This window comes from Pan paniscus, chromosome 4 (assembly GCF_029289425.2).
Source record: "Pan paniscus chromosome 4, NHGRI_mPanPan1-v2.0_pri, whole genome shotgun sequence".
NCBI lineage: Eukaryota > Metazoa > Chordata > Mammalia > Primates > Hominidae > Pan > Pan paniscus.
In genome coordinates, this window is record NC_073253.2 from 26,998,610 (window position 1) to 27,020,373 (window position 21,764).

At 38.3% G+C, this 21,764-nt stretch overlaps 1 long non-coding RNA gene, 1 other non-coding gene and 1 pseudogene across 2 annotated transcripts in view; all 3 read right to left on the reverse strand.

Moving 5' to 3' along the window:
* LOC103786802 (uncharacterized) overlaps positions 1-21,764 on the reverse strand; it is a 168,164-nt gene that overhangs the window by 43,422 nt on the left and 102,978 nt on the right. The window lies entirely within an intron of this gene.
* On the reverse strand, positions 10,948-11,083 carry LOC112439958 (small nucleolar RNA SNORA70). Its single transcript, XR_003028176.1, has one exon. It is a non-coding gene; the product is annotated as a small nucleolar RNA SNORA70 (small nucleolar RNA).
* Positions 10,998-11,910, reverse strand: LOC106634758 (small ribosomal subunit protein eS1-like; annotated as a pseudogene).

The following is a 21,764-nucleotide window of genomic DNA, read 5'->3' on the forward strand; positions in this document are numbered from 1 at the left end:
CTGGATTCGATGTTTTAAAAAAGATATATCTTACTGATGACTCTCTCATTAGCCAGCCTTCTGAAGTCTGGGGACACAAGATTTCCATAAATTATCTCTGTAACTCATCTCATGCTGGTGCAAAATGCAAAGCTGAATTTTTTTAAAATTTTTAATATTTTTTTAAAAAGAGAAAATACTAAGCTAACCAGCTTCCTGACAAACATGTTAAAAGATTAAGCTCACCAGTAATTAATACTATTAATTATAATAAATATATTTTTATCATAAAATTCCATCCATAAAGCTAAACTAAAAATAATGTAGGAAATAAATAAAAGCGTATTTGGCTCTTTCTAATAGATTTATAGCAGGTTACTGAGCAGATTTGACTGCACTAGGCAAAGAACAAAGCAAATGGTTTAGTTCCTATAGGAAATATATTAAAAAGAAAAAAAAGGAAAAACCCCACAACCCTTTATCTAAAAGCCATCAGGGACAAGCACTCAATACAAGTTAACAAGCAGGAACTGATAAGATAACATTTATATGAGGTCAGAAGTCAAATGCCAGTCAAAGGCTTTTAACCTCTTGGGTCATAAACAGGAATAGTTAAAAGTGAGAGGTAGTTATTTATCGGATTTTAAGGGTACCTGATCATTGCCAGAGAATCACCGATGATGAAACTAATTGGGATTTATAGAAAAAGAACTTTGTAGCTGTTCAAAGAAAATTAACCTACAAACCCACAATTCTTCAATTGGTAGGGAGAAAAACAAACAAAAAACCCCTCTTTTGGGAGAGAAATAAATCTGGCAATTTAAACAGTAACAAAATCTCTCTCAAAATCAATAATTTATGACTAATGTACATATCAATTAATATATAGTAAATGATTTTAAAAATAAATTCTGTATTAACAATGAAACAACAAAAATAAGCATTATATAAGGTATTTCCAAGTTTTGTTCTTTTTCTTTGTTCCTTTTCAGACCCTCTAAATTAGACAGAATATAACTCCATATCACAATATTTCTTGCCCTCAGAATGCCATCATTTATAAATTTAAATATATATATTCTAATAGCAATTATTTTTAAACATTGGAATATTGAAACTGCTTAATTAAATTTGTATCTTAATCTATCCAGAGAAACAGATGTTTCTTTTATTTGCTGTCAGAATAGTTTTTCTTTGTTTTGATTTTTGTCCTTTTTGTCTCTTTTTAGGTTTACATTCCAAACTCCCAAACGTTCCTGGTTTCTGCATCCATGCTGGTTCATATTTTCAAAGCATACCCACCCCTCTTTTTTCTTTTGTAATAAAAGAAAGCAGATCTAGATATTTCTTTCTAGAGAGAGGTAGAGGGATTGTTGTTAGGCCTGCTAAGGCCCACTGTTTCTTTAAACAGAGTCCATAATACCCTAGGCGAACATTGTGGATTTAAAATGCTTTTAAATATTTATCACTAGTATTTTATCATCATATTCAAATGACACCTGGAGTGCACTCACCTTTATTGACAATCTCTGTTCTGAAAGTCCATTTGCTTCCTTAAAGCCCCCCAAGCAGAACAAGGACTACCCGTTTTCATTCAGTTAATGTTTAGTAAAAAACCAAGCAACCTTAATCAGCATGCTGATTGCATCGTCAACTAACAAATAATTTACTACTCTGAGCATTGCATTCCATTAAAAGCTCATTAAATTTTCTGTTCTCCAATGGGAGGTTTAGCTTTTGAACTGCATGCTTTTGCTTCGAATGATCATTTATTCAATCTTTGCAAAATGTTGTGGTTTGTTTTTTCCTAAAGTATAGGTGAGCATTTCAATACCTATAGATTGCAAACATATGGAAACACAGCCCAGAGTTGGAGAATGTTCAATTTGATTTATAAACTCTGTTTAATAAAAATTCAACACAATCTCTTGTACTTTTAGTAAATTCTGAAACAGTTGAGTATATCTGTGGTTATGTGTGACCCAAACATAATCTCAGAAATATTAGTATATAATCTAAAATATCAGATCCTTTCTTTAATGCTTAAATTTTTCTTTTCTGCCTATTATAGGTATAATTATTTTTTTCTTTGTAAATAGTTGTTTTCTACTGATTGAAAAAGGGGCATGATACCACAAAGCTCTTACCCTATTTGATGCCAGACTTCATAATTCGGCGGGGGGGGGGGGGGGGGCGGGGGTGGGCAGTGGCTAGTTACCCAAAGAAATCCACATTTTCTGGGGTTTGCACATTTTTTTACAAACTCATAATCCCCTGAATTGTTTTCATGCCCAGACTTGTCTAGGAAAGAGTGTATTTATTATTTTTAATTTAGGGAAATGTAAGAAAATATCAGGCACCCAAATTAACATGCATCTTTGGATTGCTAATTGTGCTCATTGCAAATTTGGGTCATTTTGCATGAGTGACTCTAATGTAGGGCTGAGATTGCCACGCAGCCAGCGCAGTGGATTCCTGATTCCCCGTGCTAATCCTGAACTCGGTGATTGTGTCAGGTGCAGTTCTGTATGCTCTAGCAGCTGGCTCATCCTCATCAATGCAAATAAGGCAACTCCTACAATCAGAGCCTCGCGAGTGTGAGGCCTGATTGCTGAGGGCAGGCTAAAACACTACACAGACTCTCACTTTCAAATCCCGCTAAGTGAGAAGACAACTGCAATGTCCCTCCAGTTCAAAATCAACCTTTCGAAAACAAAACAAGAAGAAAGGGATGGCTACAAAGAGGAGGAAAACCCCAATGTTTGGGAAGTGGACTTGTTTAGATGGGTTTTATTTAGATACAGAGATAATGTAAAGTGCATTTCAACAAATAATTATTTAGCTCCTATTCTGTGCAAGATACTTTGCTTTAAGAGCTGCAGGGGATACAAAGGTGAGGAAGAACACACTTCCGGCTTCCAAGGAACCCTATCACTTGATTGCAGAAGATGGTAAACATTAAGATAATAGTGGAACTGTTATTAAGGAGCAGTCACCAAAATCATAAATGAAAACCAAAAAACATACTTTTAAGGGAAGTATTTAGAGATGGCATATTTGTGGCATAGACGTTAAGAGCAAGGCTTTGGAAGCTTGGGGTTCAAATCCTAGCTTTGCCACTTACTTGCTCAAGTTACTTTGCCTTTCTAAACTGTAATGTCATCATCTGCAAAATGGTGGCAACACAAGCACCTAGCTCAGAGATCTTGAAGAATGAAATGAGATTATGTAAATAACAACTTACCACAGTGCTTGGCACATAGTAAGTGCTCAATGTCAGCTATGATTATTATTATTCCCTTCTTAACACACAAAGAAGGAGGGGATCCAAAAATAACAGTGTGCCACAGTTTGAAAGGCATTTATTTGATCTTGTCTCTAAATTTCCATTTTACATGTAGCACTTACCCGGTGGAAGTGAAAATACAGTGAACGCTAAAAAGCCCTGTGTCTCTCGGTGGTGTCTGGACAACCCTGGCAACTCGGAACATGAAGGAGAGAACAAGAATTCCCTGTGCTTTTCCTTTTCTTCTTTTCCAAACACGTGTGCAGACTTCCCCTGCATTTCAGCCCCACCCTCTTTATTTTACTGCCTAATCTATAAAGGAGGATTAACAGCAGCACGCTGCTTTGGCATAGAGCAGATTCTGGGTGAGGACCTGTAGGTAGAGTTTAATGAATACAATTTTCTAGGACTGTGAGTGCATATTTTTAGCTCCATGCTGGGCTTCAGCGTTGGCTCTTGAGACAGATGAACAGACTCTTTGATCAGACTTGGGTGTTGCTCCAAGAAGAACCTTTTCTCAGAAAGTCGTTAGGAAAAAAATTGTCTTCTGTTGCCCTTATTCCTAATGTGCACTCTATAGATTCAGATTCCAGATAACTTGTCCTGATCTCAGTAAATTAATTGCATTGCAACATTGAGTTACACCACTGTGGAAAGAAAAAGTACTTCTGGGCAGGAACAGATCCACTTTCTCAGGAAAGAGAATGGCTGGTGTTCAAGTGTGTGGTTGCCATCCTTTCCCTTTTGAGAGTAGGGTAGAGGTAGTTAACCTTCCTGGGGGAGGTTTGGCCTAGACAACATCATAGACACTATATCCCCCCTGGAGTTACCAAACAATAAAACTGCTTCCTTTGCCAAACACAAAGAATGGTCTGGAGTTGGATATTAGCAAACAGCAAACCACATAAAGAAGACAAAAAAAAAAAAAAAAAAAAAAAAAAAAAAAGGGAGAGAGGGAGAAGGAAGAAAAGAATAGGAAGAAGGATGGAAGAAAGGAAGCAAAATTATGTGAAGAGGAAAGCATAAAATAAGATCGCTTTTCTGCTTTAGCTTGCCAGAGAAAGAGGGCAGCCATCCACTTTTGTCATGATTTTAGCTAGTGCCAGGCAAGGATGGGAAGGTGGAGAAGAATGGATTTTGATGTAATGCCAAGCAGGTCAGGGATGAGGCACCGGGTCTTTGGAAATAGCTGAGACTTTAATACCTTGGCATTGGGAGAGTGTGCACAAGATGGGGAAGGATTTGATCTTTTGCATTCCTGCTCAGGACCCTCTCCTACTCTATCTAATAGGATTAACAGATATTTTCCTAAGCAGAAATCAAAATGTGTCAAATCATCTGAGGCAGTCAATTTGTTCACAATGCCCACGTTCTTACAGTACAGATGCAGCACTATTCAAAAACAGTTTCATTTCAAGAGATACAATGCAGCAGAGATGTAAACATTTATCTTCATAATCTTACCCTCCTTTCAGACTGCTTAATTTTTCCCAGTGATTTTCCCCTCCTCTTTCACTCTCCCCACCTCATCCCCCGCCCCAGCTCAAGCTTCAAAACATCTAGTACAAAAAAGACATGACTTCCCCAGAGGATTCGGGTCTCAGTGATCCTGATGATGCAATGTGTGCTCTCCATTATTCCTGGGAGCTCACTGGATATGTTCCTGTATCCCGCCTCACAGCTTCAGTTGTCCTTATTTTTGCATCCCTTACAAATCCTCCTTAAACACCTGCAAAGGTTACCTCCACCTCTTCCTCCCACCTCATTCCAAGTTATCAGGACTCCTTCCCCACCCTTGCCACCCCACCTCTACACTCTTTTTTATTTTTATTATTGCTATTATTATCCTCTCCACCAGCACAGCCCATGTGGTTTCTCCTTAGGGAGGCATTAAGTTGCCGTCCCTTGGGCTATCTTAAAACTGCTTTTCCTCTTCCAGCTCCTTTTGAACACAACAGACCACCGTCACCTTTGGAAGAATGAATGAAAGTAGTTAGAGTAGGATTCCAACTTCACATTGTTGGCATTCCTGAAAATCTCATGCATTTTCATTGCCTCCTCCCCACTTCCCTTCTTTCTCATTGAGACCCCATAGCAGCAATTAGAAGCTCTGAAATGAATAGAAACAATAGCTACCAGTGCGTGTAATTCTTAAAACTTGAATAGTAGACATTTAGCAAGCAGAATAAAGGCCGATTTTATTCCTCTTTCTTATCACTTGTATATTCAGTATACATGTATAGTTTTTTTAAAAAGTAGATTACTCGCTGGGTGCGGTGGCTCACGCCTGTAATCCCAGCACTTTGGGAGGCTGAGGCGGGTGGATCATGCGGTCAAGAGATCAAGACCATGCTGGCCAACATGATAAAGCACCGTCTCTACTAAAAATACAAAAATTAGCTGGGCATGGTGGTGCACGCCTGTAGTCCCAGCTACTCGGGAGGCTGAGGCAGGAGAATGGCTTGAATCCAGGAGGCGGAGGTTGCAGTGAGCAGAGATCATGCCGCTGCTCTCCAGCCTGGGCGACAGAGCGAGACTCCATCTCAAAAAAAAAAAAAAAAAAAAAAGTGGATTACTGACTATAATCTCCATAACAACATATTTTTCACTGATATATTTTGGGTGTCTATTTCACCATAATTCTCTATGTGATTGTGGTGTCAAAATATGATGAATTGGTCCATTCTCCCTAGAAAGTCCTCTCCACCATTTTTCCTTCCCATCTGTTAAAACCCTACCCATTCTGTGGGATCCAACTTACACCACATCTCTTCTAGGAAATTTTCCCAGATCCTCCCAGAAGAGTTATTCTCTCTCCCGCAGGGCTCCTAGTGAGGATGTTTATGTCTTTCCTCTCTCACCCACTGGAGTTAGTTTTGTATTCTAGCCACTGTTGATGTCTGTCTGCACCCAGACCAGGAGGCCTGGAGCACAAAGAACATATCTGTCCTTTCTGGTTTCTCTATCACTCCTACAAGAGGACCTGGCACAGCAGAGCGACTCAATCAACTGAAGATGACATACGTATGGATGATAGCTCAGCCTTCTGAGCCTGAGAAAAGGCCACCAGTACCTGTTTTGAGCATGTCTGGATGAGGGAGATGTCAAGCTACTCCTGGCCCGCTTCTCCCAACTCATTCCCACTTATACATGACAATGATTTTGAGGCTTCCTCACATTAGAATTTTTAATATTTTTTTCATCTAAATGCTCATCTTTAGTAAATATGTAACTAGATGAATTGTGAAGTGAGAGAATTAAAAAGTGCTATCTTATATCTGAATGAATAAATCATTTATATTAGCTCTTCTGTTTCTTGGCTAGTCTGGAATTGGCAACAAATACCTAAGCATCAGTACTCTTTGACATAGTGTATTCATTTATTTTTATTTTTTAAGCAGTCTGACAAGTTATTTACCGTATCAATTAGCATTGGCCTGAAAAGGAGTTGTTGTGCTACATGTGTTTATGTTCAGCTTTTGAGTTGTCCTGATAGTTTTGGCTTTTATTTGTACAGGTATTTATCTTGAAAGGATCACCACCACCACCACAAAAACCCTACCTCATAGTTTAACATTTTCTTAAAACCATACCTTGTTTGCAACCCCATCATTTCAGTATTAAATTTTTTTCTCCCAATAAGGCAAATGACACTTTAGCCTTAGTTAATGTAAAAACAGGAAGGTGTTAATCTCATTTCCAACATGTCAGCTCTTCCAGGTAGGGTATTAATACGCAAGATCCCCTGCTGGCAGCCTCAACAGAATCTTTCCAGCTGTGAAGTGAAGTCCAAACCTGGTAATTTTTGCTTTCTTTTATTGTGTGTGCTCAGGTCTGCTTCATTCATTGAAAAAGGTATAGCAGTAGCTAAATGCATATAAAGAAACAAAGGGATGTTTCCAAACTATTGACTTAACTCTGTACTCAGACACTATGCTAGGTTTGTTTTAAAATATTCACACACTACAAACATTTGGGTATGTTTGATGATAAACAGCAACTAGGTAAGACATATTTGAAATATCTCCTGAGATCTATAATTTTGCATCAGAGAACTCCAGTCCATTGTCACCAATAGCTTTGTTTAATTTGCTTTCTTTAAAACAATAGTCTGGACTAAACAAGGAACAGTAGGGGCTATGTTGTAGGAAGTATTTTGGGATCCTTATCTAACAGAAAAAATTATATTCTTGAAGTAATGTGGGAACCAAACTTTTAATTTTTATTTTTTCTTCACATTGTAGAGATGAAAGGAAAAAAATGTTTTCATAGTACTGAGTTGGTGTGGACAGTGTGAAGGAAATATGTTTCCTACAGAAATTTTTAGGAGTTTGGGGAATTGGTTCTACTTATCCTACTCTATGTGTATAAACACTAAAGGTGTTTTTTTAGGGGCAATTTCAAAAGAGGGCAGTTAGAGCAAAGAGGAAATCAGTAACTATAGTGAATATATAAGAACATTAAAATCAAGTTTTCCTATTTGTAAATGTGATTAATAAGAAAGCTTAATTTTAAAAAATATGATGTAAATATGACTAATAGGTTTTAAAGAAAATTTCACATGGTTCCAATTTAAGAAAGAATTAGAATAGCCATTTTAATTTCACACAGGAATGGAATTATACGTGGCTTTAAAAAATTATTGATAAATAGACTGTAAATACTGACAAGCTATTAGTTCATTTGAACTAAAAACAGGAGAGAAACAGAAAAAATAAAATGGGATGGCAGCACAGACAAAATAATATTTACAGGGTGGGCAAGTAAGAGGATGTGGCCATAGAAAAGTATGAAAAGACATGGGCCCTGGAGGCATGCAACTAGTCTTATACCTAGTTGAGGAGAGATTTGAGAGGAGAGATAGTGATGATGCCACTGAAGAGGTTAATTTTTGCCCATGTCCTCCCACTTGCTAGCCACATGTTCTTGTTTCATAGTTGAGACAGGTATTATTATGCCCACTATACAGATAAAGAGACACAAATGCAGAGAAGTTGAGGATTCTCTGACAAAGAGTTACATGCCAGCTCCAGCCCTGTGATTCTTTTTTATTTTTAATTTTTTAAGTTAGGATGAGAGCTTAAAAACTGCGAAAGGGAGGGAAAAAAGATGAACCAAAAATATGTGAAATTTTTAAAAAGAGTCACTGAGGAATTCTGAGCTGTCAGGTATATCCAGAAAAATAAAGCAGGGAAAAAGTGAGATGATAGGGTTTTTAAAAATCCCTGTTCAAGTTCGTAACAGGCACAGTGCCTCTTTTTATTCATCTCCTGCCTGTACATATTTTCCCACACACCATTCTGTAGTGATAGAATTCATTCCCTTGCCCACTGGGTCAGTATTTTATTACTTTACCGGTTTCTTTTTGTAATAGCTTTTTATACTCCTTGCCAGTGAAAGTATACCCCCAGAAGAAGAAGATGACCAAAGGAAGGAGAACATGGGCAGGAAAGGCCTGGCAAGCAAGGTCACTGTTAGAGCCACGTCTCGATTGTTCCATTTCCCCAGTGGGCACTATTACACATTTCCCCTTAAGCATGAGGCCATGTTATTTTCTGTGTTTAGCTTTTACCTAGAACATGGATGAGCTCATCAGAAAATATAACAAAATTAAATTCTATCATTGCTCATTGCAACCACGTAGCTGATATTTTATGTATTGCATCTTAAATCTCCTTCTGGAAGTGTAACAGTTATAGCCTGTATAATTTGTACCATTGTTGACATTTTTATCTTCTTGAAAAACAATTTAGTACAACTTTAATTGAAGATCTTAAGCCTCACAGGTTAGTGGGCTTGGAGCAGGATGCGGAAATAATGGGAGAAAACCACTCATCAAAGTAGTTAAATGACTTGAACTCGATCACACAATTGGCTGAGTCTGGATTGAGAACCTGGAGTTTTATTTTAGGCTCTGGATCTTACCACATTGCCTTTCAAATTATTTCAGCTGGACGCGGTGTCTCATGCCTGTAATCTCAGCACTTTTGGAGGCCAAGCTGTGAGGATTACCTGAGGTCAGGAGTTCTAGACCAGCCTGGCCAACATGGTGAAACCCCGTCTCTACTTACAATACAAAAATTAGCTGAGCATGGTGGCAGGTGCCTGTAATCCCATCTACTCAGGAGACTGAGGCAGGAGAATCACCTGAACCTGGGAGGCAGAGGTTGCAGTGAGCCAAGATCACATCACTGCACTCCAGCCTGGGTAAAAGAGTGAGACTCTGTCACAAAAAAAAAAAAAAAAAAAAAAAAAAAAAAAAAATCATTTCAGCCAGTGTTTATTGATCACTTGCCATGTGTTAAATGCTATAGAGAATTGCATTAGAATTCTCCACTCGTGAGCTTATTCTTTTATTAGGGTATGTCCAAACAGGTCTAGAAGAAAAATTTTAAAACATCTTTTGCAGGAAGAGAAATTTCTAAGTCAAAACATTCATTCCCCCAAAAAGCAAAACCCTAACATATATTTAAAATTATGCAACAACATAGATGAGGGAAATCTTTAGCTATAAGTAGTGAAAACAATCAACACTACAAAACTATTGGCCTTATTTGTATGTCTGCCAAAATAAGTAAAAACATAGGCAGTGAAAGAAAAACTTGACTACTAAGATACCTTCCTTACTCAAAGCTACCATCTCCAAATATTCTCCGAGTCAACCAACAAATATCAAGTATTCATTTCCTGTCAGGCACTGGATTAGAGATCTGAGAAGGAACAAAACAGATGTAATTCCTACCATATTGAATGAAATAATTTGAATATCTTTTCTACTTTCAAAATATAAGCTAATATACTTTCTGGCCATTCATATTTTAATAAGAATTACTTTAAATGAATAATCAATTTTCTTGGCTCTCTGTTATGGGAGGATATTAGTGACAGCTCAGTTTTATTGTTCATGGTGAGGTTGCAGGGCAGAAAACAGAGAAAGAACAATAAAAAAGCGAGAGGTCATTTTAGAACATGAAGAATGTGGGGAGGGTGTCCCAGAATCCAATGCCAACAAATATCGAGTACTCATTTACTGTCCGGCACTAGATTAGAGACCTGAGAATTCCATGGAATGATGCCACCATGAAAAGCTCATGGTTACCTTAGGGGTTTGGGTGTCTAGAGAAAGGTAGGAGAGGAGTGACCAAGGAAACATTGCTTTCTTATTGCATAAGGATCTTGGTGTCAAATTCATTGACTCAGGAATCTGTGAACTTGAAACCTTATTAAAGAATTTGGATTTTTTTTCCCCACAAATAGAACTCTTTTTTTTATGGATAGGATTTATTGGTTGGCATTAGGAGATGGCCACACAGTGGAAGCCTTCATGAGTACAGAGCTTGTCATTTGTCCAGAGGGTCACAATTGGGGATGTATTTGACTCCACAGTCATCTGGGATGAGCTACTTCTCAGCCACCATGTCTCCAACTTCATTCAAATTGAACTTGATAAAGCACCACTTCTTTGAGATGTGGATCTTCTGGCAGCCAGGAACTTGAACTTGGCACTGTGTAGGGCCTCAATCACATGCTCCTTGTTCTGCTTGGTGCAGATGGACCTGATGACTTGGCCAATATGAACCCAGGCTATGATACTCTGAAACTTTCCAAAGGCAGCTTGCACACCTCTCTACAGCCTACACTGGGACAGCATAAGGTCAGAGACATGAACATACACTGGAAAGGGCTGCCTTCAAGGTCCCTTAGAGGCAACCCATACAAGAAGCAGGCTGCATGCACTACCAAGGAATCTGCTGTTTGCAGCCATTGCACACCAAGCCCCCATGAGGAAAAGAGCTCGGTCAACTTAATTGGCTGCAGACAAATAGGCTTTTTTATTTGCCACTATTAAAATCAAACTTTAAACAGATTCTTGGACTTGTGGCTCATATCCATCAGCTCATTCAACGTTAGCACCTGTCTTGTCCCCAGTAGCTTTTCCAGAACAACTAACTTCATCATGAAACTCTATTAGTTTTCCCAATTCAAACTTGGGCTTCTTCAGCATTTTTACTTTTCTAATGAATACATCATGAAGAGGATAAATAGATTGGCAAGCATTTTCTATGTCTTTTCCAATGTTGTCTGGAATCAATTTATTGAACACTTTTTTGAAGTCGTTTGTCTGCACTTCTGTGTTTATGACTTCCATCATCTCCTTCTGAATTTGACAGACCTGTTGGTGCTGAGCGTAAGAGGTCTTCTGTATCTGATTGTTGCATTTTCTATAAAATCAATACAGAACTGACCAAGCAAATAACCATCGGTAGTCTTGACATTGACATGAGCTTCAGTCATGGTCTACCATTTTTTGACCATGGAACACATTTTGTCATGGGTAAGATCCATGCCATGGAAGTTAGTCAGGCAGTTTTTGCCCTGAACATCTTCAGTAATCAGCTAGTTTATTCTAAATGCAACTTCATTATTCTGCAGATCAGCAAGACCCACTTCAAACACATGACCCTTAAGGTCATCAGGTGCAATTCTTGTTCCTTGAATCCTAGTGTCTTTCCAATACTCCTTATACTGACCATAGCAGGTGCTTTCACGTGATACCAATCTTTCTTAGAAAATGGATCAACCCCTTTCTTCTTGGCTTCCTTTTAGCCACCTTTCATAAGATGCTTATTCTTGCCAGCCACCATGGTGCTGTTCAGAGACCCAAAAGGCAAGAATTTGGATTTTATCAACCTTGAATAAGGTCTGCAAACTATCACTTCTTAGTAATCTTTCATGAGTGATCATTCTAGCCCCAGAAAGATAGAAAGACTGTTATATGTTCCTATATGTACTGGCTCATGATATGGTCTGACATAGGACAGTCTTTCTGTCTGTTCTATGTCAGACCATATCATGAGCCAGATAGCTGATATTTTAGGTAGGTTTAGAACAGTTTTTTTAAAAAACATTTTCTACCAAAGCATCCCTAACTGGTAGTACAGGAGAAAGTTTTGAGTGGCAAAACTCCAACAACAGAATTATACCAGTGATGGTAGGGAACAAGAGAACTGTTGAGGGTAAGTCAAGGCAGGAAGTTTGAAATGCCTTTAAAATCTTGTGGTTGTTTTCCTTAAAAATTTAAGCAATTATTATATACTACCCCATAACAGGTTCATGTTTTTTATTGTTTTCATTTTTGTTTTCAGACAGGGTCTCGCTCTGTCGCCCAGGCTGAAGTGCAGTGGTGCCATTAGGAATCACTGCAGCCTCAACCTCCCAGCTCAAGCATCCTCCCACCTCAGCCTCCCAAGTAGCTGGGACTACAGGCACTCACCACCATGCCAGGTTAATTTTTGTTTTTTGTATTTATTGTACAGACAAGGTTTCTCCATGTTGTCCAGGCTGGTCTTGAACTCCTGGCCTTGAGTGATCCATAAACCTCAGCCTCCCCAGGTGCTAGGATTACAGACATGAGCCACTGCACCTGACCTCATGTCTGTCTTACATTTAAGCAATGCCCTTTAAAATACTTGCTAGTATTCAAATTGACTTTCTGGGAAGAGATGCCATGATAACTGTGTGGTCTCAGTCCACCCACACACTTCGGCACATGCACGAGGATGTTTTACAGGGTTTTGTTGGGGAATATACTGAATACACATGTTCAGTTGTCTGAGCAGTCACAGTGCCATGGTTTAGTTGAATTCAGAGTACCTTGAATTGGTTTGTAAGAGTGTGATTGGTCTGTCTCAGATTCCCATTCATTACTGGGACCCCCAAGTTTCCAAGGATTTTTCTATGATCTACATCTGCCTGCCAATGATATGGGCTTGGATAGCCAGGACAAGTAGAAAATATGAGACCCAGCATTCCAGGTCAAAATGATTCTGGGTGAAGCATCCCTGCCAGCCATTCCCCATATGGGCTGTTGTTGGGGTGATCAGACCCAACACCAGGTCGTGGGGGTGATTCAAAGGATTGAGAAAAACACAGTTTGAGAGAGAAAGTGGGACCAGGGGGCCATCGCAAGTGTGAAGGCTGCAAAGGCCCCAAGCTCTGGGATCCCATGCTATTTATTGGTGCTCAAACAAACAGGTGGTCAGGATGTGGGGGTTGAAAGGAAAGAGTGTATCAAGTGAATGAGAAACATATGGCTGCTTGAGATAACAGGAGTGCTAGAAGCAAGGAACCAGCAAGTCTAGCAGACATGCAAGCCCTGCCTCAGCTTCTCTCCCAACACTCATCTTTTCTCCCAACAAGCTGTTAATAGAATTTTGCCTTTTAAACATCCCCCTCTACTGCCAGACTTGGCCCCAGAGAAGTCCGACTGAGTGTAAGGCACAGAGAGCACAGAGAAGCTGATGCAACTTTGCTATTATCTAGGTTCCTTCATCCCATCAGTATTTATTGAGTGTGTGGCAGGCATCATTTAAGAATGGGGATAAAACAGTGAAGACAGAAAAGGTTACAGTGGTAGGCAGAATCCTGACTCCCGAAGATGTCTGTGCACTATTCTCTCAGAACCTGAGAATAGTTACCTTAAATGGCCAGAGTCTTTAGCTGGCCACAGTGGCACACACTTGTAGTCCCAGTTGAGGTGAAAGGATCACTTGAGTTCAGGAGTTTGAGACAAACCTGGACAACATAGAAAGACCCCTGTCTTTAAAAATAAAAGTAGGCTGGGCGTGGTGGCTCACACCTGTAATCCCAGTATTTTCGGAGGTTGAGGTTGGCGGATCACTCGAGGCCAGGAGTTTGAAACCAGCATGACCAATATGGCAAAACCCCGTCTCTAATAAAAATACTAAAATTAGCCGTGCATGGTGGGGCATGCCTGTAATTCTAGCTACTCGTGAGGCTGAGTCACAAGAATTGCTTGAATCCAGGACAGGGAGCTTGCAGTGAGCCTAGATTGCGCCACTGCACTCCAGCCTGAGCAAAAGAGTGAGACTCTGTCAAAAAATAAAATAAAATAAAATAAAATAAAATAAAATAAAGGCTTTGCAGATGTGAGTGTATGGACTTTGAGATGGGAAAATTATCGTGGATTAGGTGGGCCTAATCTAATCGTATGAGTCCTTAAAATCTGAACCTTTTTCATGCTGGGAGAAAGACGAGATAAAAGAAAGATAGATTCAAAATGTGAGGCCGGGCTTGGTGGCTCACACCTGTAATCCCAGCACTTTGGGAGGCCAAGGCGTGTGGATCACCTGAGCTCAGGAGTTCATGACCAGCCTGGTCAACATGGTGGAACCCCATCTCTACTAAAAATACAAAAAGAAGCTGGGTGTGGTGGCGCATGCCTGTAATCCCAGCTACTTGGGAGGCTGAGGCTAGAAGATTGCTTGAACCCAGGAGGTGGAGGTTGCAGTGAGCTGAGATCACGCCACTGCACTCCAGCCTGGGTGACAGAGTGAGACTCTGTCTACATTAAAAAAAAAGAAAAAAGAAAAAAGAAAAAAAAATGTGAGGGATTCAATCCACTGTTGCTGGCTTTGAAGTGGAAGGAGCAGCAATAAGACAAGGAACACAGCCTTGACAACATCTTGATTTTGTCCCAGTGAGACCTGTGTCAAATTTCTGATCTCCAAAACTATAAGATGATAGGTTTTGTATTATTTCAAGGTACTCAATTTGTGGTAACTTCTCACAACAGCCAATAGGAAACTAATAAAATGCCCATCCTCTTTGTGCTTGTAATCTAGTGAAAATAAAAATAAATATAAATAACAGGGCATTTAAATATTCTAATAAGAGGTAGGAAGGAAATGAATGAAGTGATGCGAATGGGACTATAATGGACTCATCTGTCAACTTTTTAATGCTTTAAGAATGCTCCAATGCACGAATTTTGGTGTTAGGCAAAGATTAGCTCCCCCATAGGAGTTATTTATGTATCTTTTTTCCAGCTAGAGACAGGCATTTTACTTAGGCTCCACTAATAATACAGCCATGCTAGAATTTAAATTAGAGGCTACTGATGCAAAAGGGAAGGATAGTTCAGGTAATTTCTCTTTCTCCCTCCCTCCCTTCCTCTTTCTTTCCCTTCCTCCAGCACTCTTTCCCACTATCTCCTTCTCACTCTCTATCTCCCTCCCTCCTGTAATAGTAGCTGGGGCTACAAGATAATATAGGGCACAAAACAGCCAACTTGCCTTTGGTAGCCAGAATTACTCCTTCATCAGATAAATTCTGCTTCTGCAATATAGCTTTAGATGCTGTTCTAGAAGCTGAGCCCAAGCCTAGCTCTCCAGCCCTCTCAACAATTCTGTAAACCACAAAACATCTTTTTATTACTCTCTTTCTGCTTAACCAACTGAAGTCACCTTTGATCTCTTGCAACTGAAGGTCCTGAAGGAAATAGATAGTCATTAGACTTTGGACACTGTGGTTAAAGAGGTCTCTCTGAGAAGGTGAACTGGGGCAGGAAGAATGTGAAGGAGCAAGTAATATGAACAGCTGGGGAAGCAGTCAGGCTGAAGAAATGTAAAGACTACGGTACTGGAGCTGGGGTGCAGAGAAAGCAGGACAAACAACGCCCTTGCCTTTGTGGAGTTTACCTCTGGTAGGGGGTATCTAGACAGTTAAAGGGAGTCAAATGATAGGCAACATAATTTCAGATACATGTTATAAAGGAAGCAAAAGAGAATTGTAGGCTTCAGGCCAGGAACTATTTTGGATAGGATGGGCAGGAAAGGCCTCTCGGAAGGAAGTGACATTACACAGAGACATAGGAGATTTATGACTTGGAGCACGTCCCTCAAATATAATATTGGGACTCTTTGCTCAGGGAGGTGAATTTCCTAAGAGTTCTTCAAGCAAAAACATAAACAAATATTGCAGAGTCATCTCTACCAATGTTAGGAATATTGGGAAAATTCAACAGATGTTTGAAATGCTCCTAGAGACATACATTTTTCAATAGCAGTTGTGATCATCTTTTTGATGATGTTCTCAACTTTGAACTTGCCAAATACAATTATTTTTAGGGAATAATGCCTTACATTATGAACATTTGTTCACATCTACAAATTAGCTTGAATTTTGTCTTGGATACTTTCTATGTGAATAAGTACTAAAAAAAAAAATAAGACAGACACAATGTTGGTTCTTCGGCACTTTTGTCAGAGGCTCTTCCAGATTGACGGACTAGGCTGTCAACATTGGAATGAAGCCAGTGCTAACAGAAAGAAATGTCAGCTTCAGGCAACAGTCTTCCAAAATAATCTGTTTGCAGGTGGAAGTTGCTGGTTTTATGTGAGCACGAAAAATTAATTATCAATGAAAGGGTATTTACTTCTTTCAAAGTCCATATATTTATTGACAATTTTTTTTAAATCTTCCCAGAGAAAAGAATTGTTTTCTAAAATTGATTAATCAACTTACTGACCTGAGTCAAAGCTTTGATGAAAAACAAAATGAATGTACTTTCTTATATAAATCCCAGAAAACATAGGGCAGGTGGGTTTTTGGCTTGTTTTTATCTAAAGCAGTTATCTGAAGTATCTTTTCCTCTGAAAAATCAGAAAATTATTCAAGTAAAACATTAACAGATTTACTGGTAAATATAGCAAATTGAACATATACATCTACTTTTACTTTCTTCTGAAACCCCACATCTTAGATGGTGCAGGGGTGAGGCAGAGGCGCTCCTCACTTCCCAGACAGGGCGGCCAGGCAGAGGTGCTTCTCTCTTCCTAGTCAGTTGGGCGGCCGGGCAGAGGCGCTCCACACTTCCCAGATGGTGGCCTTTGCCCACTTTTTGATGGAGTTGTTTGTTTTTGTCTTGTAAATTAAGTTATTTGTAGATTCTGGATATTAGCCCTTTGTCAGATGGGTAGATTGCAAAAATTTTCTCCCATTCTGTAGGTTGCCTGTTCACTCTGATGATAGTTTCTTTTGCTGTGCAGAAGCTCTTTAGTTTAGTTAGATCCCATTTGTCAAACTTGGCTTTTGTTGCCATTGCTTTTGGTGTTTTAGTCATGAAGTCTTTGCCCATGCCTACGTCCTGAATGGTATTGCCTAGGTTTTCTTCTAGGGTTTTTATGGATTTAGGTCTTATGTTTAAGTCTTTAATCCATATTGAATTAATTTTTGTATGAAGTGTAAGGAAGGGGTCCAGTTTCAGTTTTCTGCGTAAGGCTAGCCAGTTTTCCAACCTCCAGTGATGATACCTTTGCCATATTCTATTGGTTAGATGTTCAAACTTCCACTTATACTCAAGGAGAGGAGTTTCTATAAAGGCAGAAATCATGGGGGTAATCTTAGAATTCTGCTATCAGAGGAGGGGAGGGGATCATTAAACAAACAGTACAAGACAACTATTCAGACCTGAAACATATGATTTTCCAGATTGAAATAACTCATTAAAATGCCAGCATACATGATGAAAATAGATCCACACCAGACTTCGAGAAAACTGTTGGCTACAGGAAACTCTGATGAGAGGGTTCATGTCACAAAACAGATTAGAGATGGAAATGACATTATATTTTTAAATAGCAATACTTCAATGTCAAGGGCAATGGAACAATGTGTTTAAAATTATAAAGCAAAAATGATGTCTACCCTTGAATTCTATACTTAGAAAACCTACCTATCTAATTTCAGGATAAATAAAGACATTTTCAGACATGTACGATCTCAATTATTGCCCATGTACCTTTTCTCAGAAGAATGACTGAGTATTTGCTCCATTAAAAAGATGGGAAAACAAAACCAAAGAATAGTACAAAGTTTTGTCATCCATTAAAAAGATGAGAAAACAAAACCAAAGAATAAACCAAAGGATAATCAGCATAAGAATAAGGCAAAGGGAATCCCAAGATGATGGTAAAGGAGGATCCCAAACTATCATCATGCAGGGTTGACAAAGCAACACACCCGGAAAGATTTCTTCCATAAGATGAAATTGAGAATAAGAGAAGAAATTGATAGAATATGTACTGCATCTTAATATACTTGAGAGAAAGTTAGACAGTTGACAGAGTTTGGGCTTGCATTAGTGATAAACAAGTCAGGGAAAACCAAGAAAACAAACAATAATATAAAATAATTAATCCAAAAAGTTGTGCAGGAAAGGAAAAGAAATACTTGTTGACTACATGGCACAGCTATTTACTAGATGACATAGGCAGACACGTGGCACATGAATAATATTTACTATGGTCATAATAATGTAAACACTAAATTGGGGTATAAGTATACATACAGAATGAAGAAATGGAAAAGTTGTGTATGTGTTGTAGGGACATAGGGAGGGGAAGTAAGCTAGATCTTCAACGTCTATTGCAATAGATCTGTAGATAACACCTAAAGCTGTGAAAAAAAAAACCAAGAGGCTATGCAAGCATCCTATTTGGAGACATGAAGGTAAATATCAAAATATCAGTCAAAAATGATAGAAGTGCTTCTGGGGAAGAGAAAATAGAACAGAGAAAGAGAAGGCAGGAACCTCCATTTTTCTATAGCAAGGTTTATAAATGTATTTTACATTTTACATTGTGCATATATAACTCTGTTGCAAAATACAAAAGAAACAAGTCCAAGCAGAAATGATCAAATAAAGCAATTATTTAGATAACTGCTTCACTTTTTTATGCTAGGTACATTGACTAATTACTCACGTAAGTTCACTGTAATGTTCATTTTGTTATGTTTAAAATAAAGTTTACCAAAACTTAAACATCAAATGAATGTTTTCCTTCAGAGCTTTTACCTTAAGAAGTAAGGCACTTAGCTCAAAGTTGTTGCAACTACTCAAAATATTTTTGGAGCTGTCTTTATAATTTCAAAGCCTATGACAAATTTCTTTAAATAACTTCAGAAGTGTCAATTCATGGATTTAATATTTTATAAGAACCAGAAATCACATGGCAGGAACATGTGATACGCCTGCTCCTGCTTCGCCTCCCTCCATGATTGTAAGCTTCTTTTGGCCTACACAGAAGCCAAGCAGATGCCAGCTCTGTGCTTCCTGTAAAGCCTGCAGAAGCCTCTCTAACTAGTTCCTATATCTCTTTGACATATGCCCATTGTGGTTTTCTGTTTTTGTTTCTTGAGCACTTCCTTACTTTCTGGAACTACCAGATACTCCACACTTATCTTGTATATTTTCTACCTCAATTCTAGAATCAGCCATCTCCCCAAGGAGCCCTGGTTCCCTTCATTGGAGAATGATATTACAAAACACAATCTGGGTACTAGGTGTGCTAGTTTCTTCTGGGGCTTCCTTGCCTCTAGGCTGTTTGATAAAAGGGAAGGTGAAATGAGGAAGTATGTGTGTGTATACTAACTCACGTATATATGCACATACCTCTAATTTTTTTCCTTTATTCATCTGTGTCTATGTTAAGCTAAACATGATTTCATATTGAAATCTCCAACTCTAATTCATTACCATATGGATCATTCTAGCCTGTTACACTTGCTGATCTGTAAGCTCCCACTCCAGTGGGTGAGAAACCTGGCTTCCACCATCCATCATTGTCTTAGTCCCATTTTGTGTTACTATAACAAAATACCACCAACTGGGTAATTTACAAACAATGGAAGTTTATTTGCCTCATTGTTCTGGAGGCTGGGAAGTCCAGGATCAAAGGGCCACATCTGGTGAGGGCTTTCTTACTATGTTGTATGATAGAAGTCACCACATGGCCAGGAAGCATGTGTGGGAGAAGGTAAGAGGGGGCCAAACTCACTTTTTTAAGGAACCCACGCCCATGGCAACTAACCCACTCACATGATAACAGGATTAATCCATTTATGAAGACAGAGCTCTCACGATCTAATCACCTCTTGAAGGTCCCATATCTCAACACTGTTGCGTTTGGGGTTAAATTTCCAATACATGAACTTTAGGGGACATATTCAAACCATAGCGATCATCCATTTACTTAACTTTTCAATTCCAGTATACATGTATGCTGTGTGTATGTATTCATACCCCCATGGGAAAATTTACTTGATCAACTATAATAAGGTGCTTATGTACAGTTGCTTTTGCCATTAGTCTTACAGATTCCACTCATTTTCAAATTCCTTAGGTCAGCAACTGATTCTTCAACTACGTTTAGTGAGATTATTTCATATAATTGCAGTACAATTAGATTCTTATGTCACTGTTGCATTTCATTCTGGGATCCTCCAATCTCTGAAATATCTTTAAATTTGCATATATTGTTTTATTCTTTTTGCCATAACATTAGTTCTATGGGTTTTAACAAAGGCATGGCATTATGTAGCCACCATTATAGTAACATATAAAAGAAGCTCACCACTTTAAAACATTCCCCTGTGCTTCTCCTAATCAACATCCCAAACCATTACCACCCAAAGCCCTTGGCAACAACTAATCTTTTTTTAATGTCTCTATAGTTTTGCCTTTTCTAGAATGTTATATAAATGGAATCATAGCTTTCTAGAATGATCTCTTTCACTTTGCAATATGCATTTAAGATTCTTCCTTGTCTTTACATAGCTTAATGGTTTATTCCTTTTTATTACTAAATAGTTTTCCATTGTATGGATGTACAACAGTTTGTTTATCCACTTATCTTTTAAAGGACATCTTGATTGCTTCCAATTTTTTGGAATTATGAATAAACATTCATATACAAGTGTTTGTGTGGACATAAGTTTTCAAATCAGTTGAAATACCTAGGAGCATGGTTGCTGGATTGTATGGTAAGACTATGCTAACTTTATAAGAAACTATTAAACTGTTTTCCAAAGTAGCTATGCCATTTTGCATCCCATCAGCAATGAATGAGAGTTCCTGTTGTTTGGTATCCTTGCCAGCAATTGGTATTGACAGTTTTTTGGATTTTAGCCATTTTAATAGATGTATAGTGGTATCTCATTGCTATTTTAATTTCTATTTCTCTAATGATAAATGATGTTGAACATCTTTTTAAATGCTTATTTGCCATCTATATATCTTCTTAGGCATATTTCTTTTTATATTTATATATATTATATAATAGATATAGATATATATATCTATATATATCTACATATATAGATATAATATGCCTATATATCTTCTTAGGCATATTTCACCCTAAGTTTTTCCTTAAGGGTGAAATGTGGTCGGCTGGATTTCACACTTTTTAATTGGTCATATTCTTGTCCTAATTTATCCTGATTGGTGTTTTAATAACTCTCCAAATCTCTGCCTCACTTTTAGACTCAGTATCTTGGAACTTCCAAGGGCCTAATCTCTTTCTTTAACTGTAAATTTTTATTAGTTTAAAGCTCAGAAGGATTCCAAATTCTTAATGTGAGGAAGAAGGACATGACTTCATTGTTGCTTCATTAAGTTCTATACTAAGTATTTTTTCTCTTTAAAAAAAATCATCGTATTTAACTGTAGCCATACCTCAAATATTTTCAAACTGCTTAACCGACTTCATAGGTTTCTTTTTATTATCCCAATATTTTCCTTTAAGCTTTTGTTTAGTGTAGTGGTTCCCCAACTTTCGTGTATATCAGAATCTCAGAGAGCCAGAAAAGAACACTGACCTGGGCTCATTAAATTAGGATGGGGCATGGACTTTTG